The sequence below is a fragment of the Ammospiza nelsoni genome, chromosome 5, assembly GCF_027579445.1.
Source record: "Ammospiza nelsoni isolate bAmmNel1 chromosome 5, bAmmNel1.pri, whole genome shotgun sequence".
Taxonomy (NCBI): Eukaryota; Metazoa; Chordata; class Aves; order Passeriformes; family Passerellidae; genus Ammospiza; species Ammospiza nelsoni.
Genome location: NC_080637.1, coordinates 27,324,881 through 27,347,866, shown reverse-complemented (window position 1 = coordinate 27,347,866; position 22,986 = coordinate 27,324,881). Strand labels below are relative to the sequence as shown.

The following is a 22,986-nucleotide window of genomic DNA, read 5'->3' as shown; positions in this document are numbered from 1 at the left end:
GGAAAGTACTACAAATTCTTCCTGGACTCTCTTCAAGTGCATAAAGGCTGTATAAACACCAATTGTCAATTTGCAAATATTTGCATGGCTTTTATGTCTAATAGAGAGTGTTCCAGAAAAACCTGGAACTTAGATCTACAGGGTTAAATTGCAAAGCATTATTTTTTGTGAGAAATGTGTTAGAGGGTAATTTATTAATAAATTAAAATAAGAGGTGGCAAATTGTAAAAAACAGCTTTCTGTCTTTTCAACTGTCCTGGAACGCATAGAAATTTTATTGCAGAATTTTTCCCTTTTACTGCAACACTTGACCTTGTTTGTGTTGTCTACTTGGGTAGAACTGCAACGTCTGTAGCTTCCTATTTGCTGCTGTATTTTTAGTAAGCATTGCATTACAATTCATACAACTACCTGCACAAAAAAGCTGCAGCCTGATTTGGTACCCCAGTTGTTCAGATCATGAAATTTATTCTCATGGAGTAGCACAAATCCTGGTTTTTATGCATGCTTTGGGTTTTTTCTATAGTAGACATGGGGGAAAGAATCTTGATCTCACCTTAATAGAGTGCCAAGGTACAGGCAACATGTACTCCTTGACCTGTGTACAGGAAAGTAGTCCACGACTCCATCCTTAACTGTGACTGCAAGAATTTTTCAGGACTTTATATGCCTGTTTCCAAACAATGTGAAAAGGCTACAACAATGACATTATCACCTTGTATAAAACCTCAAACTCTGAAGTCTTTCAGAATATCAGTGATGAATACATTTGCAGTTGGCTTTGTTCCTTATAAAAAGCACTAGAGAAGGGAAGTCCTAGTTGTTTTGAAATAGTTCATCTTGAACTCTGCATACAGGGACTTTTACAGCCTGTCACCTTTGCATATATTGCTAGGGAAGAATGCCCAGAAGTTAATTCCCTTATATAATTATGAAACATGTTTATAGTATAAACATGAAGTCCAGACATTACGATTATATAGGTATGTCATCAATTAGAATATTCTGTTTCCTTTCAACTTTGATCACAACTAATTAAAATTCAATATAAGGATATTTCTTGCGAATTCCTTCTACAAGACAATTTTCTGGTTAATTATAGATTGGATTTCCTAAAATTTAAGTAGTAGTCAGCCAAAATTCATATGATGTCACAGCAAAACAGTTTCAAATTACAATGAAGGTAAGGAAATGCTCCTTTTTCAGCAAACATCCCACATTATTTGAAAAGTAATGGTAAAGAATATAATTCCCTATGAATGTTTACAACAAATTATTAAAAATATAATCAATTCTTTTTGTTTCCAATTTCTTTCAATTTCTTTCTTTCTTTCTTTCCTTGAGGTTACTTTATAAAATGTCTAAAGAAGCCCCATATTTTCTGGAATTTCAGCAAGATAAATTGAGGGCTGTTTCTACAACTGGAAAAGGTCACTTAAAGAACTCCAACTCAAACGTTAGTGAAAATGTCTGTACTATCTAATTATTGTGTGAACTCTGGAAAATATTTCCTTTTACAGTTCAAAAAGGGAAACCACAGAGAGAAAAATATGGCTTTATTTTAATACACAAGGAACAAAGCTCAACCCAACAGGCTTTAAAAAAGATAAGCCTGATACTCTTATCACCTTGAACTAAATTGACACTTTTCTAAAGGGTTTTTTAGTATGCCTGCAGGAACAATATTTTTAACTTTTTTTATTATTGTTTTTATTTTTATTGTTGGGTTTCCTTACAGTTATTTTAGCTGTAAGGAGAGATCATTGTATTTTACCTAGACTGCTATGTATTTGTCACACCCTCACCCCACCAAAAACAAGAAGAGGCAGAAAAAACATTCTTTGTTCCTCATTTAGCAGTAGTCACACACAGATAAAACCATACATTTGGGGTGAATTTTGCAAATGCCTCTAAATCAACTGTTTTCAACACATTTGTTGCTTAAAAAAAATTCAAGCCTTCTATTTTAAGAGGACAAAGGCTCAGTGCATTCTCTTCCATATCATATCTTACAGATCTTTCCTTTGCCTCTTATATTACCTTTGCTTATTAGAAAAGAGTATGAATGACTCAGTGAGGGAATATAATAATTAGGATATAGAATAAAAGGGCAAGCAGAATCTGGAGCCACTCTACCTGTGCTTCAAGTCACTACAACTGACTGTTTCTACTGACTGTTTCTCTTCGGCCACCAGATTAATTCATCTGTGCAATTAACCTTATGTCACCCTCCATTACTTTTCTTTCCCTCCTCTATTCACCTGTTTTGACTCCTTGCCTGTCACTTGCTTTTCACTTGCCCAGTTCGGGGTACTCAGCATCCTTCTCTCAGTTACCTTCTTCAGACATCTTTTGCCCACATTTATTTTTTCTATCTTTGAATTTCCATTTTTAAAATGTGTGCATATAATACAAAAAAAGGACCTTGAAATAGGATGCAAGGTATGTTTTATAGACAGACTTAAAAATTAGAATTGTTATAACAGAAGATATAATCAAACAATGTAATTACAAAGCAGTATTGCTGCATATTTCATTCTCCTATCCATCATGCACGAACTTATACTGTCACAAATAAAATCAGACTGTCAGCTGTCCCTTTTTAATCTGAGAAGAGTCAATGTAGTGCTTTATAAATGCAAAAATTTTAAAATACAGGATTTCTGCCTTGAAGATCATACAGTGAGAAATAGAAAAGAAAGAAAAAAAAAGAAAGCAGGATGAGGGGAAAGAGCAGGCAAAATAAGAATTAAACACACAGGGAAAATACGAGACATATTTTTTTGGCAGCTGAATAGTACTGATAGTACTTGAAAAAGAGAACAAATGGGAGAGTAAATAAGACCAAGCTGGAAGTCTGCATTAGAAACAGAGAGAAGGAAATGGATTTTGCAGGAATATATTGATGGTGTTCTAAGTGTTTTATGAATATGGACTATGAAGTTTAAAGAGGATTTTCTACAATAACATGACTTCCAACTGGACCAATTTTCTAAATTCATTTACATTCCTGCCAGTTTGACTGTGTTGGTTTCAATGAAAGGTTTTTTTCATCAAAGCCTCCCCCACTTTACTGCCCCCTCAACGCAAACCATGACCACTAAAAAAGCTATGAATATTTCAAAGAACTTAATGGCATGGATGGATTAATATTTTAATTCAAGTTATGCTTGCCTTTTATCAAGTTGTAACTTTGAACATAATAAATTCTGTATAAAGAAGAAAAGGCTTTCATATTCTATATTTTGCCTCCTTTTTCATTATTTATTTTAAGTGTTTTTCTAAACACTAGGATGTTTATGGACCTAACCAATAGGATGTCAAAAGGAGAGAATGAGACTACGGTTGTACCCAGCTTACTCCCCTCATAAATTTTCAATCTAAATCAAAAAAGAATTCCTTTTATGTTTGCCTATTTTAAATTTTTGTGCCAAAATTTTCTTTACTTTAAAAGACAGATTCACAGCATTGTACAGTATTCACCCCTGCAAAAATGTGAAGAAACTTTTTGAGGCTCTGCTCTAGGTGACAGCTGAATTACAGCAGAGTGGCCAGTGTATGCTGCTGGGAGTGTTCACAGGACAAGACTTTAACAGAACTGAGTGATTCATTTGCTTTCTTATGTGACATGATCACATTTATTTTCAGGAATTCATTGATAGTAAAGTGCAGGCATGTCAACATATAAAGCCAAAACAAGTTGATTAGGCTATCTGCCAACAAAGACTTTGCACTTCAAATCAATTTGGACACACAGCTAAAATTTCCTAAACTGAGAAAGGCAAAATTGAACTACAGAAGCATGAATTTTGCATTTCTATCACACAAAGTTAGTATTTCTGATAATATCCTTCAGAGAATGTCTCAGGACTCTTTTTAACTTAGTAGCTATTTCAGATTTTATTGTGCTTACTTCATTACACAGTGGATTCAGTTCATTCAATTAATTCGTTGGTAACCTGGGCTGCATTAGGCAATGCCCTGCCAGCCTGTCCCAGGAGGTGACAGGAGGTGATCCTTTCCCTGTGCTCAGCACCTGGAGAGACACCTGCAGTGAGGGGCTCCTCCTCAGTACAAGGCACATGGACATACTGGAGTCCAAGGGAATGCCATGAGGATAATTAAGAGATTGAAGAATTTCTCCTAAGAGGAAAGGGTGAGAGATCTGGAACTGTACAGCCTGGAGAAACTTTTACTCTGTTTTAAAAACCGTATTATACTTGCAATATGAAATACTGACTCATGCAAATGAGAGCTATGGGGAAATGAGGCCTTGCTGGATATAACTAGAAAAGTTCAGCGTAGCAAAATCGTTCAACTGACAACAAACTCCATTCCAAATCTTGACCTATCTTTGAAGCTGAAACAATAATGGGTTTATAAGGAAACAGCAACATTCTTGCAGTATTCAGGGGTACTATTGAGGCAGGATACCTGAAGTTAATATGCTAAATATTGCATCTCTTGACTTTAATAGTCCAAATATTTTTCCTTTGTATATCACAGAATCAGGGAATGGCTGAGGCTGGAAGGGACCTCTGGAAGTCATCTAGAGGTTCAATCACCCTGCTGAAGCAGGGCCACCTACACCCAGCTGCAAAGGGTCACATCCAAATCAGTTTTCAATATATCCAGGAATGGCAACACCACAGTCTCCCTGGTCAACCTCATGCCCCTCTGGAAACACACCAACGAAGCTAGCAAATTCCAAGATGTTTTTCTTCTTCACATCAAATATTTTCTTCCTTTTTTTTAAAGACGCAACATTCTAAAAAATCTGGATATTTTTGCATATTTAAACAGAAATTCTTAATTCAGGTAGAGGTAAATATGAGATAAATGTGAAGCAGCACGGACTTCAGCATGGTTGCAGAGATTTTTAAACAAAAAAAATTCTTATTGTACTTTTGAGACCAAGTGTTATACTATCGCTACATTATATTTCATCTCTTCCTCAGCCATTTTTACCTGTGAAGTCTGTGCTAGAGATTCTACTTTTGTGATTTCTTAAAATATATCTCCAAGCTAATTTGATAAGTCCTCCTGTATTAAAGAATATATAGCACTGACTTCTTGTTTGCAACAGTGAATACAAGATATTGCTGCAGCAAAAAAGTATTTTTAGAATAAAGAAAAAGAGAAAAAAGAGATGACCCATTTTATCTTAAAATGGCAGGTTTCCAAACAGTCATATATACCTGTACACACCTAGAAACATAAATTATGGTTGATTCATTAATCCTTTGCCTTTTCATACTTAGCATAGCAACAGAAACTCATAGATGTTCCGGGTTCACTAATTTTGAGCGTTCTGTTCTACAAGGTATAAAAACTTCCATTTAAGACACCATGGTGGTTTGGCAGTCTGAGAAACTGAACGCTAAGACTTGTTACTTCCTATAAATTAGCACAGTAAGGTGGGTCACATTTGCTTATGGCTTCTTCTGTCATGTTTTTGTCCTGCTCAGGCCTCACAAGCCATCAGACTCACAGAAGAAGATGCCTTGCATCTGTGGGCCCACAGCAGACACATCCCCACATCGCCTCCACAGCAATATGTCCCAATTATGCCAGAGTCTATGGCAGGAGAGGGTTTAGGGCACTGGAGCCTGGCAGGGAATGTGCTACCACAAGACAAATTCCCCAATGCATTGTTGCTGCCCTCATTCTTCTCTGGTGTTGTCCTTTGGTGGAAACCACAGGTATATCCCATGCCTGGAGCAAACGCACTCATCTAACAGCTGGCTGCAGAAATCAGGAAAACTTAAAGATTCTCTTTGTGTTTTGCTGCAATTTCAAGTAGAAGTAGTACTTTCTTCCATTAGAGTTTATTCAAATTTATTGCAAATTCCAGTGTCATCTTTAAAATTCAAACATGCAAATTAATATCTGCTATTTGTGTGGAATACCTTGGCACTGGGCTGTTCACAGAGTACAGTGTGTGTGAACAGTCACAGCCTAACACTTGTATTAGAGCTCTTCATCCTGAACTATTGTACAAAGGTCAGACTGTAAAAAATATAGTCATGGTCTCATAGCTCCCCATTCTGCTACAGATCTTCCTGCAGTAATCAGATATTTACTTTGCTACTATACACTGAAAGGTAATTTAGAATTAGTATTGCACATTGAGGCTGTTGTTCAGCCACTTCAGCCTATGCTGAGCTGGGCTGGGTCTCAGGCAGTCACCATCCTGCCAGCGCTGTCTTCTCCCCCACCAAGAGCCCAACACAAAGGACTCTCCCATTTCCTTCAATGTGGAATCACCATGTGAGCATTGCTTAGATGTCAAAAGAAGGAGAGTAGGCTTGGCTTAAATACCAGGAGGTTACAGCTGTTACCTATATATTTCAACAATCCTAATTATTAAAAATAATATTGTTTGCTACTTGTTTACAAATATTTCTCATATCAAAGCAAACACGGGGTGCATTATCTTTTCCCACAGTCATTTGAAAACAGAGGAGGAATAACATATGCATATGCAAGGCTCTGACAGTGGAAACTATTTGACAAGAACATTTGACAAGAAAAATTTGACAAAAAAAATTGACAAGCACAAGGTTTAACACCAGGTTATCAGGTTTATCATAAATAAGTAGCGAAAATTTGTTTTAAATTAAGCACAAAATGTACAGAACATTTTAGCTTGTCTTGCACTTTGATAATTTAGAATAAATAGTACATTAGTCTCAGGCACATTTCAGATACAGCACATGCAAATATCAGTAAAAATAGGAAAACCCCATGTATTCATCTGCCTTACAAGTATTTCCTTCATAATCATCCAGAATCTTTCCTTCATAGTCTGAACTTTCCTGCATAGTCTGAACTTAAAAACGAGTCTTTAATGTACATAAGACATATACATTAAAGTTTGTCATGAAAGAGAAAATCATTAAAATCCCCAGGAAAGGGGATGTCTGAGGGTGGCAGTCAATGACAAGTCTACACTGTAACACTTGCAAAACAGCAAATCTTGTTCTTGTCTGTTTTAAAAATGGAATTGTGCATGACACACAGAAGCCAGTAATTTTCCTCTATGCAGCATTCATGAGGCTTTCCCCACAGAAGTGCTATGGCTATGTGTGCTACTAAGAAAGATACATATTTGTGAAAGAAATACAGAGTAGATGATCACAAATGATAATTTCTTAAGTAATTCTTTGATATCACAAATTTGAAGCAGAAATACATACCTACGTTTCAACTTTTTAGAGGAGAACCACATATTTATTGAGAAGAAAAAAGAAATAGGAACTTACCAGAAACAAAATACCATAAATGGTAACACAAAAAAATAATTTCAGCTTGAGGAATTACTAAACTTCGACTCATGACAAATTATGTTTTGTAGTATGCAATTTTACCTGCATATTTTCTAAAAATATACATTATCACCTTGTGTAGTACAGTTTTAAATGAATGAAAAATAAAATTTAGATAGTAAACAAGCATTTATATAAGGTTTTATAAAAATAGCAAATGAACTCTTTTGTCTGGGAAACTCACTATGAAACCTCAGAGCAAAAAGTAAAACCCTACTGCCACAGGACTATGCTAAAGGTCCTGCTGTGGAATTCTCCGTAAATGAACCAAGCTATACTTGCCAATCTATAATCTCAAAAGAATTGCAATTCAGGACATATAGAGAAATAAGCTATGCTGTAGGTGCTAAACAGCATTTCATTGCTTTTCAAACCCCTATTTCTTTATGCACACTGTTTTATCTTTGGATCAGTTGAGTAGGGACTTGCTGGAGAAAACATTTCCACAATTAATCTCGTGTTTGTTTGGGCATAATTACATGCCATGAAACACTCACTGAACATAATCAGCTCCTTTGTACTACTAATCCAAAATTTTTTGTATGAAAATACTGACTTGCCAGATGGTAAGGAACATCATGCTACCTCACCAACTGGGAAATCGGAGTTCAGGTTCACAGGCCACGGAACAACAATGATGAAAGGATACAGGGAGCCCCCAAGGGTAGAGAGGGAAGACTGCCAGGCTGTTCCTGAACAAGATATGATTCTTGCCTCTCTCAAAGTAAGATTTTTAACATAAGGAAGGCAGTGGGGTAGAAGACAAAAGCAAAGGCATACAGCAAAAGAAGAGATCAGTCTAACTGCACCCAGCTCACATGGTGCAGTTCTTTCCTCCACTCTTGCTTTCCTCCCTTTGCTTCCCCCATCCTCTGCCTGGTTAGCCTCTCTGCTGCTGCTGTGGACAGCAAAGAGAAAGCTGAATGAAGGAGGGCTCACCTAGATGTACAGAAAACCAAACAAAACACACACACACAAAAGGAAATATGCAAAATCTGCTAAAATAGCAGTGCTCAACAGAAGAGAATAGATTGTTCTGTGTATTTGTTCATTAACAACTTTGTGTTATGCTTTTCAAAACAAAAGGAGAAACTCTGTGAGCCATTTCATCATGTATCCTTGTAGCTGAGGTTCTGTGCAGTGCTTAAGGGAAGGCAGCTCTAGCTGAGGTGGATGAGGGAAGAAAAAATAATCAAAAATCAATGTACTTGTCCTGCAAATTAAAATTCCTGTCTAAGCAGGACATTGAGCTTTAGATGTCTTAACTTCATTCTGCAGCCAGAAATTATAAGACCTAAATCAGGAGGGCTGAGTCAGGTTGAAAATTTCTCTGAAAATCCTTCTACCATTTTAATATAAGTTGCATGTTAATTTTTAAAGCAAGTGGGAATAAAACTGCCTCTTTAAGAAAGGTAAAAAAGCTCCATGAGGGAACAGAGAGGCCAGCTGCCTCTAAAGGGCAAGAGAGCTGGAAGCTGAGGAAGGCAGCACCTGGCTGGCTGTCACGGAGAGGATGCCCTGGGCCAGAAAGTGCACAGAGGGAGCAGAAAACCCAGAAGTATAAAGAGCAGCATAAGATCTATATATGCCTCTTCACTTAAATATAATTTTAATCGCAGATGGAAACAAACAAACAAGCCCTTTAAACCAAATAGAAAAAGAGATCTCAAAGGGCTTCTTATCAATATGATCCAAAAAATATTAGTTTGAAAAAACATGCAGTGCAATGAGCTGCAAAAATTCTGAATAGAAAGTCAGCAAATCTCCTTGCCCAGGCTTAATTGTGGTGTTCCCTCAGAGCTGAGGAAGTTTGCACCTTTGAGTCCTGGCCTACAGGTGCACAGCACACCACCAGCATGGAGGGACACCTGTCCCAAGCCTGGGCCAAACTGTGGCCTTGCTGTGTCTGTCTGTCTGTGAAGGGTTTATTGCATCAGTGGTGTAATCATCAGAAGAACAACAGCAACAATACTGCTAATAAAAATAGAGATAAGGCCAATCTTCATTTTATCACAAAAACTATCACAAAACTACAAGAACCTTGCTAGAGAAATAAGTTTTGCTAACAAGCAGCAGTACTTCATCTGTTTTTAACACAGTCATACAATTTAACTCACTTCCACATTTAATCCTTTATCTAGTCTGACTATTTTGTATTCTGTTACTGAAAAATGTTTTTTTCTCCAGCAAACCTGTGGTGAAGAAGAATGTAAATTTTGCAGTAGCAGCAGCAAGTAAATTAAAACATGGAAAGTTTTATGAATTAAATATGAAACTGGCTAATGCAATCCGTTCTGTAATATTTACATTATTTATTTTATTAAATTAATTTGACTGCAGCTCAATTTCCAGGGTGGTAAGGTTTTCATATCAAAGACACAGTAGGACTCTGTAAGAGAAATGGCTTTGGAGCTGAGCAGAGAGCATTAGGGATCTTGCAAAGGAGACTGCTTGGGGTTTGGGGATACACACATTTTGGAAATATTGGTACTTTGATAAGCAGGATGATAGCTTACAGCGTTGACATTTAATCTGTGAACGCTGGGCTACAAGACTAACACCTAAAAGAAGAGTAGAAGCAATTCCCACTTTCTCATGTCATGATTTAAGTCTTTCTGGGAACTAAGACATCACTGCAATGGTCATATAGCATTTCCATTTTGAAACCTCCTTTGATGTATTATTCCCAAGGGATACCATAACAGATGGCCATTCTACACACATGTAGTCTTCCAACCCATACGCCTTTATTCCCAGCTACACTTCACAAACCACTAAGGGAAAGTGTGAAAAAATGCTCTCAGTCCTACACCAGCAAGGGCTGCAAAATTCTGCTCCTGCATACAAATCCCCTTTTCATTATTTTTAAAGCATTCTACTCAGTATATATGTATTGCTTTTTCAAGATAATCTTGCAGAATTTTTTGGTTTTTGGAGATTGGCTGTTTATAAAAAGGCTACAACTATTCATCCAACCACCCATCTACCCTTCTCCCCCAAAAATAACTTTTCAAAATGCATTATATAGAAAATATTAAAGTGCATTTTCCTGTTAAATAGTTGTTGCTAATATGTTGTTAATTTTTCTCATGAGAATTAATGGGACTGTCACAGTATTTCTCCTTCCAAACAGGGAGGTTAGCTTATTTTTGCAATTTACAAGGAACTGTAATCAGAATAAAAGGTAGCAATGATGGCAAATTTCCTGAAATTATGGATAGTTATTTATGGAGATTTCGATAAAGTGATCCCTATATACACAAATTTACTTCTTTTATGATTGATTAAACTGAAATTTTCCTTAAGGGGACCATCATTTTCTTTATCTTTTTACAGGACATAGTACAGCAATGACATCTCACAGAATTAAAAGTGGGTGGATAGAGCTGTAAGATGTTTGCAAAGCATCACACTAAAACTATTTCAGATTTTCTTGAAAACATGATTTGAAAGCTGTCTAAAAAATCACAGACAAACTGTTTTATTAGATGTCAGCATACCCCAGTGGGAAATGTTGCTAAAGGAACCAAGGGGGTTTCTGTGGGATGCTTCTCTGGCTTCTGCTGCTGGGAAATTCAGTGAAATTTGTGTGGAGAAGAGGATTTCTACCTCATACAAATGCCGATTGCCATTGTATTTACATTTACGATCATTAGTTATAAAGTCATCTTTAATTGCTTGTTCAAATATCATATATGCACTTTGATAATAATTCCTTTATAAACAAAAACAATAATTACTTGGCAAAAATAAACCACATCCCAGATTAGAACTTTCCTTCAAAATAGCAGCTAAGACTCTAATCAAGGAGGAGTCTCTCAACTGACTGCTGAGGATATGGAAAATTATCAAACCCGAGATCAAAGGACATCTGATCTTTTAAAAGGTCTGCCCTTCAAAGAGAAAAGGGGAATCTGTCAGCTACAACTGACAAGCACAGGCTGAAAAAAGCATCTGTGTACAGTAGAGAGATGAAGAACACTTAAAAATTACTGAGAAATCCCAAGCACTTTGGCTGCTGTAGCACTAATAGGGAAAACTGAGAAATTGTTACTAATGAATCCTAGTTAGTTAAGAAGTAGCTGCTTCAGTATACCAACATTAATATCAATCCCAGGCCAAGTGACAAGCAACAGCTAGGGGAAGAAAGTCAATTTTGAGTCTGTGTCTCAGCAGGGAGATCTGGGCACTTTCCAGCCTGCTTTTTCAAGGCAAGTGCAAGATATGCAAAAGCCCATTCTTACAGACATGGGTATATAGACCACAAGGAAACTCCAAGACTTCCACAGTGAACAATTGGGAGACTGGGAGTACTCAAATTCCAGCTGCAACCTCAGGTCACAGCACACCTAAAAGCCTGAAGAGTCATGATTAAGATCAAGTCTCAAACTACTTTGTGGTTTATTGATTATACAGAATTCAAGTGTGGTCACTGCTTATAAAACATGGCAGAAGCCATTAATTAAAATTTTGTGATCCAAACTACACATCACTATTAGAATTTATGCCTAATATTAGTTATTATAAGTTTTATAATGCATAGAAGATGTGTAAAACTTATAAAAGAAGGCATCAACTTATTTCTTTGTTTTGTATTTTATTGTTCCCTAAATAAAAAATTAAAAAAGGATCCCATTTTTGTTAGGCAAAGCACAAAGTAACATGCTTTGATGAGGCATCTGAACAGACAAGGCAAAGATTTTTTCAGAGAAACAAGAGCTCTCAAGGCAGAAACAAAGGCATAGCAGTAAAGGGGGAGGAGTAAAATCAAAAAATGGAGCTGCAGAACTGTGAAAAGTACCTGCAGCAAGAGCAGAGATGCTATAGAGAGTTTTGCACTGAAAGTTAAGGAGCTCTGACTTGACAAAGGGAAAAAATACAGACAACTGGACATCAAGAGTATTCATTCTGTATGATGTAGGCTTTTGTTATTATTTTGTAATATTTGTCAAACCAAAGCAGTGTCTTGACCAGACTCAGGATAGGATACCTTTCCCTGACCTTTGACATTTGGTATTACTAAAAAGGTTAACCATGACTTAGACTGCAAATAATATTACCTGAATTAGTTCAGCTAAGATTTGCAAGTTCAGAGCCCTGACTTATCTAAGAGAATAGGTCTAGTACAACAAAAGAGTGAATCCAACCTTAAAAGTGCATTACATTTACTCTGAAAAACAGATAAATATACTTTCTGAGAATAACTACCAAAGTGCTAATCTAGAAAATAACCTAGAATTCACTTCTGTCAGTAAATTATACTGAGTTACTTGAAATGCAACAGTGGCAATACAATTTTGCAATTGTATGTGTGCATAAATGTCTACCTTTGCAACACTTAACAGGGATAGATCTTCCCTACTTAGCACCAGTACAAGTAATGCTGGAAAATTTCCTGCATGTATGAACAGCTTGTCAGTGGAAAGGCTGACAGTGCCATAGAGGTGTAATTCCTCTCATCTGATGGGCCCTGTTTAACCTATATTAGTCACTGAGTGTCCTGGATTCTTCTAGGCACTTTTGGGGGATTACTCATCCAGCCATCTAAAATCCCTGTTTTCCAAAGGCATAAATTCCCTTCTAGATGTGTCATAGGTAAAAAAATGATTGTAGATGATTAGCTGAACTTAGCATGGCAGGCAAATCAACATACAGTAGCCAAAGCAGAAGAATGTGACACTCATAAATTATAAAATAGAAACCAAGATATAATTATTCTGCTTGTCTTCAAAACAAGAGTAATTCAAATAAAAATTGTAAGCAGCAATAGTCTGTCTTTGGCAGTTCTAAGAATGTGTAGCCAGACATAATGTCCATGCATTTCACATAAATATGTCAGCAACATGGCTACCAAAAGTGCAAACAGGGGACATCAAAAATCAGAGATACCAAGGACAATCTGATTGAGAAATATGACTAAAACTAGTCAAATATTTACTGGGAATAATAGAGTATTGTGCAACATCATCTGGATTAAAATCAAGATTGCAATTAGAATAGAATAGAATAGAATAGAATAGAATAGAATAGAATAGAATAGAATAGAATAGAATATTGCAGTTAGAATGGAGCTATAAATACTATCTAGTCATATTGACTGACCACTTAATGGCTGACCAAATATTATTGAGAAGATTCTACAAATGTCTCAAATACTGACAGATGTAACCCTCAAATAGCATAAAAGCATCAAGAACAAGGAGGAAATATGGAGAAGAAGGAAGAAAAGCCCATTAAATAAGTAGAAACGCTAACTGTTTTGTATACTTATTGCTGATGGTTAGTAAAATGTAAAATGAACTTCATTAGCATGAAGTGTGCTGTTAATGAATGAGTTTAGTAACATTTTTGTTTAAAGTTAGAAACTATCCTGATGTGTCAGTCTTTAAAATACAACAATCTCCAATTCCCTGGAAAATATCAACATACATACCTGTATTTTAATGTGGACACATATTAAGTTGCAGCAGTTCTTGACAAGAAAATTTCTGCAAGCTTGCCTTATTAAAAGATTTGATATTTTTTAATATCAATATATAACTTTAAGTATTCAAAAACCTTTAAAACTCATGGTCTAAGATCTGAGACCTATCTTACATTTATAATTTTTATACAGCAGCCAGATTAGATCAGTGTACCAAATTTCATTCTGCGACAAAATTAACCATAGAATCATATAAAATTTCCATTTGGAAGGTACCCACAGGGATATTTTTCCTGAATCCACACAGGACCACCTCAAAGTTAAACCACATAAACCAAGAGCATTGTCCAAATGGCTGAACACCTACAGGCTTGTGGCCATGGCCACTTTTTCTTGGTTGCAGGTTCCAGCAACTGACCACCCTCTCAATGAGGAATCATTTCCTCATATCAAGTGTAACCTTCACCTGGTGCAACTTTGAGCCATTCCCTCACATCCATTATTTGTGTAACAATAACAGTGTTTTGAAGTTTGCTAAATAGAATGGAGAAGATTAGAAGTTATACTTCTCCATTGTAACCTCATATGGTGAAAGGAAATCTGGGAAAAACTGGCTATCTGCAAACATTTGCAAACCTAATTGAGTTTGGTCAAATCTGAAAAACATATCCAGGTATTCACACAGTCCTAGATAAAATGTCTTTTCTATCAGAACATTCTCACACTTATGTTTAGAGATAAATAAATGAAAATGACCGATATTGCAATAAAATTTAAAAACTGTTATCTTTCTTTATAAAATTTTTGAACATAAAAACCAAAAAGCTGGAAATATAGCACTTTATACATTTGTCTAAAATTTTGTGACTACTTATCTTCTAATAACAGATTTTTTGCAAAGCTTCTTAAGTTTTTTACCAAGCAAAATTGCCTCTCATTTTCATTCTGCTAGGAAGTATACTCTTTAATTCCAAACTAAATTTCACTAAAAAATATTTTCCAATATATGGAAATCCTACATTATCAAATCGTGCTGTTTAATTAAATACTGTTTCAGTAGATCTTGTAAAACCACAGCACTGGCACCATAAACCTCTTCTATACTACTGAGATAAATAAATCTATGGAGAAGGCAGAATATCCTTTCCTACTGCAGGAAATATGGAAGTGTATTAAACTTCTGAACTGAGATTTGGTTTTGGAAAATGCTAAGTTCCTACTTTCACTATCAGCTAAGATAAAGGTTTAGTATGAATCATGTGCACTTTAAACAGTACTGACAAGAACAATGTATTATTAAGCATTGAACTCTGCCACAGCAAATAATATTTATCTGAAAAAATATAACAAGTGACTGACATTTTCTATATTAATGTCATGTTTCATCATTTTAGAAGACTTATTTTCTTAATTCTTACAGAGTGCCCAAGGTGTTTGAAGCTTTAGCAGATGTATGACACACACTCTCTTTTCATGACATCTCACAGACTGACTCACACTCAGGGAATCAAATGTAAATGATACAATAAAGAGGAAATGTAAAAGTAGTATAAATATCTGTAGTATGAAGTCATGATGCACAGACAAAAAGTGATTATTCAGACAGAATTTAGGGGAATAAACTGAGAACCATAGGCAGTATTTGAAAGTTAGCCCACAGGCCCCCCAACCTTCTAAAAGCCCATAGTGAATTCCTAATCTCAAGGTCTGAGAAGTGCTACTTCCGTTAGGAAGAATAAGAACTATTCCTCAAGACATGGTTAGACAACTGAGGTTGAGAATTTCTGTGCTTAAAGATATGAGACTGAAAACTGTCTGTGCTTCTATTTCAGCAATGCATGAAGTTCACTGTAAAAAAAAAAAAAAAAAGTTTTGTTTTGGAAAAAAAAAGGACAGATAAAAACAGGGAAGAGAAGGAAGCAGAAACACAGAGGAAAAAAGTAAAGAGTGGGTTAGATATTTTTTCATAAATGCAGGTCTTGATATGGGTTTACATTCAAAGTTCACCTGACTTCTGTAAATATCATGATCCTCTTTGAAAGATTCATGAACTGACAGCATCATATATGCAGCATATTACTGAAAGCTAGACTCTCATTAAGTGATATTTTGAAAAATTACAGAGTTTAACGCACATCTTATTTTATACTTCCATTATTTATTAAAAAAATGTGCACAATATTTTTTGAAACAGAATATTTTGATATTTTGGTTAGGCCTTTTCAAGCATTTTTAGTTTATCAATATTTTCTTCCCTACTACAAAAATAGCACATACACATTTCAGATGCTTGTCTTGGGACACTCTATTAGCCTCCACTTGAAAGCAAACACTGGAAATTTGACAAACGTGTCAAAACAAGCAAGACTGAAATCATTACAAATACAGGTACCTATATATTTACTGCAAGATTAGTGTGGAGGAAAGGTGTTAATTTGAGAGTTGACACATCTCAGCTCCATAAAATGGTAGAGAACACACATTAGGAATGCCAAATCTACATAAAGTTTACACTTTCTAGAGCACACAGGAATTGCTAAATTCAGTAATGAAATATAATTCAATATTTGCAGTGCTTTGCTTCTTTGTCTTTTCTGCAGAAAAGGCTTAAAGCACAACATGATGCTAGTTTTATATTTTTGATGATTTTGAAAGTTTTATATGAACTCAGTTCAAAGAACAGAGATTATTAAACAAGAAAATATCATCAGCACGAAACATCTTGCAATCATATAATCTTTTACATCTTTTATATATGAGGAAAATGTTTTAAAACATGCTATGCCTCTCATATAGTTTTTTGATGGTTTTGTCAGTTTGCTTGTTTTCCTGCAGTGAAATCCCTTGCACTCATTCTCACCGTCCTTTCAACGTAGCTTCTTTCGTTCTCCTATCTGAAATGTCTGGCTTTGTGCTGCTGCTAAATACACAGTCCTGAAGGGCTGCTGCAGCTGCCTACTCAAACACTGCAGCAGCATTGAACTCAGCCAGGATGTTCTTTCAAGTGCTTTCAAATACCTTGAGATAGAGAAGGTATTACAGAAAAGCAAACTCTTTTCTATTTTATCCATGTAAACAGGAATCTATGCTGTCTTCTGCTGTGAACTAACAAAGGCTGCTGCATGACAGATGAAATGCAATTCAGGAGACCCACCATGAGATTAATCCTTTCAAATGCATCTAGGATTGTTCAGATGATCAAGAAAATACAAGGTCATGAGTATTCATACATTATTAAAAAAAAAAGTTAGGATCAGTAAAATATTAAACTAGATGAGATTCTACATGCCTGAAACACATTTTTGTACTTAATACCAAACAATTCAGCAAACCTCACCCCAGTCTGTGACTAAGTGTGAAAAAGTGTGTAATGATAGGACACATTAAGAGTGAAAATATAACAAAAACAAAAAGAATTTGCTTTATGACATTTAAAATTTTTAAATTTAAAAACAAACAAACAAAAAAGAGCATTTTTCATAAGAGGAACTCTGTGCATTTTATTCAGGTAGCCTAATAAAAGTTGTTACTTTTAGCAATTACTTTTCTTCTTTATATAACTGAATTAGCAATGCCACACTAAGTCTATTTCTAGTGAATTACCCAGAACCCCAAGAGACTTTCCAGTTTATTGTTTCATACTTCAAATTGTACCTATCAAGTAAATGTATTTGCAATTTGCTGGCTATTTTCAATTTTAGCTTGTGATACACAGAGGCCATGAATTATAAGAAACAGCTCAGAAACTACAAGCATTTTTCACATACACAGCTAAGAAAAAAGTATTCCATTCATGGTATGCAATCCTCTTGTTAGTGTTACAACATGAGATCAATTATAAATTTTAGAATAAGCCCCAGTTACTGGGAGGTGTTCCTCACTGGCAAAGTGCTTCCTCTGACTATGGTGGTTTGAAGGACAGGTCGGTTCTTACTATACAAATGCAAAGATTGGCTCTGTTACCTGTATTTACCATTTACATGCCCTAAAATATCAGCATAACAGAGGAAATCTCTAAATATGACACAGGAATAAGAATCTCCTGGTGCATGGTTGCATGACAAAGACATGATCCTTTTCTCTGCAAACATTGCCAGCCCTGGACAGATGGAGCGTGGCAGGGGCTGGAGCAGGGCATTGCTGGGAGAGCCATGTGCTGTCCCTTGCTGGGGACAGTCTGTGGCCACACGTCTGCAGCACAGCAGCAGCAGGAAAATCCTGCTGGGGATGAAGTCCTGACATCACTGACCCTGGCAAAACTCCCAGACACAAGATTTTTCCCAAGTTTTAAATACTCTAACATACTGTACAAACCAGATACAAGATAAACCTATTCTACCTTACAAAAGGTTTGGGGATTTTTTTACCTGACTTAGGTAATAAAGCTATTGCAAATGTCCCAGACCTCGAGTAGGCATGTAATTATTGAAAGTGGAATGTATCTTTATACAGAACAATGAATGCAATACTCTCTAAGAGATTGCTGTGCTGTCACTGAAAGGCCTGTTAATACTGGAGCCTAATTTGCACTTTTACTGAAATTTCAACATGATGAAAAGATGATGAATTTTTTGTCCTGTTCCAAACGCAATGAAAAAATGCTACCCTTTGTTGCAGAGAAGGCATCAAATCTAAAGCGACCTGTCTTAATGCTATGTAATGCTTATTCTATGAAAAGTTTAAATTAGTCTCCAAGAAAGCTGGCATCATTCCATTTTCAAGATAAAATTTAATTCTTTACTTCAAAACCTATAAGAAGCATCTCTCTATTAATTTTTTTTTCATAGAAAACTTTGATAGGTTTAGTCCCTTATGAATCTCATTTAAAAATAAATGCATTTAAAGGCCAATTGGGACTTTCTCTAGAGAGCTAAGAATAAAGGTTTTAAAGTGGAATTCAGAAAGAAGAATAAAGTTAATGTTTTTATTCCCAAGGTAACTGAATATTTTCCAGGTATTACAGGTATCTGCTACTTTGACTACTTCTGGTAAACAGAGCTATTTCTCCTTAGATTATACAGTTTACTTTTCAGAGAAAGCACCCAGGTATTCTGACAAGGAAAAAGCCTCTGAAGAGTAATCAAACCTTATTTTTACCCACCTTATCAATGCTTTGTTGAAACTAAAGGTGTTGTACTGTTACTACTTTTTTTCACTAGTCTTGGTTTCTGCAGCAAGCCGCTATCAAGAGCGCAAGACCATAATGAACCATAACAAAACTTGCACATGTAGCAGCATATTATTAAGCCCCATTGAAAAAAGGAATATAGTTTGAAATAGATATTATACTGATGTTCATTTTACATAGATATTTATCATTGAGTTGGAGGAATTCATTCACTGAGGCTTTTTAGATTATAAGTGTTCTAGTTTTTTAATTATGCATAATAAATCACATTGGATTTTCAATAGATCAATCATTCACTTTAAATCTTGGATTGTGTAAAAATAGTATGTGTGCTCTGACCTCACTTTTTTTGACCAAACAAAGGAAAAACTTCAGACTTGAAATACCAGAACAAATTGCATTTCTTCCTTCCTGAGCTTACAAACATGAGATACTGGAGGTAAGATTACTCAGAGAATATTTTCACTTTTTTTAGCAATTACTTTATAATGCATTATCTGTCTAGCCTATCTTCACTTTTCAGTCTCTGTAGAATTTATCACAGGAAAAGATACCAACTTCTAATTATCTTTTTTTTTGTATTTTAATTGTTTTCCTTTTGTTTTCAATATGTTCGTGCAAGCATCATTGAATAAGTGCATGTTCCCTTTTCCTGTATAACCCTGGGAAAATAGTAGATGTCTTCAGTGTACCAAGAAACACAGATTTATGCTAGTAGGACACAAACTAACTGTAGAGGTTAAGTTTGGTTTCACAGGATTTGCCTCCCAGGTTATAATTACAAAGGCCCAGTGTGCTGTTAGGGCCAGAGCTCTTTTTGATGAATAAATCCCTAATAGCCTGAGACATAGTAACAACGGTAAAACCAAGGTTACTATGCTGTTCTACTTCAGGTAGTGTGAGATTCACTAAAAAAATTTGCAAGTCAGGGAGAATGTGAAAGCTCAGCTGGCAGTTGATAGTTTTTTTCCCTCTCTGTGAAGTCTGCAGCTTTTTTCTATATATAAGCAATCTATTTGAATGTGATGAAGCACTAAGGTTTCACACACTTAAAGACAAGTGATAAATTGAAATGACATGGCTCTGTTGCTAGTTTACTGCTGAAGTAATCCAAATAGCTTTTTAGTTTTTGTTACTGTCAAATTAATTTGTGTAAAATGTGCCAGGAGAGAACTCTAAAAGCAAACCAGGGAAGAAAGATATCCCATTATAATCTTCTATTTTAGTGCATGACTTACTTCAGGCTGCAGTACTTCCTGAAACTTCAAACTAAAACATAGATGTAAAATAAGACTTCCAAGCAAACCACACTGCATGCAAATGCAAATATAAATGATCAAGACAGTATCTTTATTATTTTCTTTTCTAAGAATATAGTTCAAACATGAGATGAATGCTACAACAGAAATACAAGATTTTCTTCTACTGTTATGTGAGTTGCATCTTTTCCTATGCACAATGCAAAAAGTACAGAGTTTTGAATAAATTTGGAAGAGAAGAATGAATATTAGAGAAGGGAAGAGATATGAGCTTTGTGATATGAACTCGGTTTCTAATTTATGTACTAAAATCCATTTCTTGAACAAGTTTCTATTGTACAAACATACCTGATTTGCACTGGTATGTGTATAACTAGTGGGGCTAGTAGAACACTCAGCAGTATAAGGAAACAGTGAACTGTGGATTTTTAACAAATGCATTTACCATTCTGCTTCTTGAAGCTTAGATACTGTGACAACAGAACAGTACTTACGAAAGATTTACAGGAAAACTCTCTCAGAGAACCTAACAGCAAGAAGATGTAAGAGAGATCTGAATGGGATCCAAAGTGACTAAAGGACATTTCTTCCTAACTCAACATCATTAAGTGTAAACATGAAGACTTTATATTCCATTAGTATTTTTGTCTTGTTCAATCTAAATATTTTTCATTTAAAAGCTAATTGCTTTGTAATACTATCAAATTGTTTAATTGAAAATACAATGGTTTCTTTGAAAATTTATATGAACAAAAGTTCACTCTGATATTACGAACATTTTAATAACTGTGAAAATTAGATTTATTCTTTACATGGCTCCACTCACTAAGTATAATCAGAGCCTATATTAACTAAGCAATGCTTTGAATTGAGACCTTATGCTTTCATTGATGTATGCAGAACTCTAAGGGCCTCCAAAATTCCTCTGACAATACATAAGATTTAACAGCATATTTCAGCACAGATATTATGAACATGAAACCGTTTCTAAAGTCCTGTAGTAGTAGTTCTTAAGTTCTGCATCACAGGACTTACCAGAAAACAATACAAACCTCAGAGAAAACAGTGTATTGAGCTTGTCAAAGGGGAGTGTTATATCTCTTCACAGCTTGAGGATACTGAAAACACAACAGTTGTAACAAAACCAGAACTTTAGAGAGGCATGTCTATTTTCACTCCATAGTGCATGTTCATTTTTTTACTCTTCAGTCTGAAAGAGTAACATAGGTATTTCTGACTTATCCTATGTGTGGTAACCTGCATTGGCAGCATTTTGAAGAAAAAATTTCAATTAGTGTCTCATAATTGTGACAGAATTATAAGAGTCTTGAAAAAAAATTGGATTCTGGAATGCCTGTGTGCAATCTCTGAAATTGTAAAAAACATCATCTGGCAAGCTCTTTCTACCTGCCAAAGCCTCTGAAATGTGAAGGTGAGCATTATATTAGGTGGAGCTATAACCTGCCAAGGAGCAGTCATGGAGAATTTTGTAGGTAGTCGCTTCTTCTGATCCCTCTCCTTTTTCAGTGTATTACATCTTGTTTTGGTCATAGGCTTCCCCTGGCTTTCATTAGAGGTAGTGTGTATATGGCCAAAATTCAGCGTTGGATACCAATTTCACATCTGTTACAGAGTAGTCCAGAGTCTGTTATTTTGGCATCTAAATGATACAAATCCTGGGTTTTAATAAGTTGCAAATTAAACCTGAATTTTAATTTTCATAATGTGAAAATATGTGAATATGATTGGGCATAATACAGAATTAAAAACACTAAACTCCTAAGATGATAGTACATTTAAGCTTTCTGTTATTTCTTTTGTGCATTTTTAGTGGAAGGCAGATGAGATTTTGGCTTTAAAATTTCTGACTGGCTAAACTACAAAAAACCTGAATCCTGCTAAGGTGATCCAAAAGAAAAATTGGGAAGGTTTGTAGCTCTTTGCTTGCCTGTCTTGGTTGAGTACCAAGTCAAAGCTATATTCTACAAATAATAACTCTGGCAGTGTTGACTAAAGGTTTTAACAAGTTACCTCCTTTGCTTAAGCACCCCATCATATACATTAATCCAATGGCTGTAGCAGTCATTGTGGGGACCATTTACTATGCTGTCAAGAAAGATCATGAAGGGACTCATCCAGAAAATACCTGATAATTCATTTTACCATCATAGAATACTAAGAAGCTTTTTTTAAAATCAGTTTAACTGATGCTGCACAGATTTTTGTTACTAAAATTGCATGACTTCCACCAGAAGTGGAAGTGTTTTATGGAGTTGAAAATTTGTCTTTTCTTTCTTTCTTTCTTCCTCATTCTTTCTAATAATTGATCAATTCTTGATCCAAGACCCATGATTTAGAGTGAAAATTGTTCATCATCTTCAGATTTATACCTTTGCTAGGAAAGAAATGTCAGATCTTGTCATCACATCATGTTAACTACTACTATGGTTTCCTTCTGTTCCCATTGCAAAAAGTGATATCTCACAAATATGAGGTGTACAAGTTAACAACCCCCAAAGCTTGTCACCTGGTCTCCCAGCTTCAGGAAGATGTATTGCAGGCAAGAAGAGACTGCATTGGTATAAGCTCTAATACATACATATTTCAGAATAGCACTCCTTACAATTATATTGGGATAGATTACCTGGGGTAAAAATAAAATGTTGCAATTAGAAAATATAATACTGATCTTGCAGCTTGCAGGCATTGTTATCAAGGTTCACAATAAAAAGTTTACATGGGCCTTGTCCTCATGAGCACAGAGGGCTGATGATCACATGATAAGAGATTTCTGGTTTGCATCAAACACAATTAAACACATTTTCAATCATTCCATCAGGACATAAA

The 22,986-nt window shown here is 35.5% G+C and overlaps 1 protein-coding gene across 2 annotated transcripts in view; it reads right to left on the bottom strand.

The window, feature by feature from the left end:
- The window catches only part of IMMP2L (inner mitochondrial membrane peptidase subunit 2), a 412,660-nt gene that overhangs the window by 64,687 nt on the left and 324,987 nt on the right, over positions 1–22,986 (bottom strand). The window lies entirely within an intron of this gene.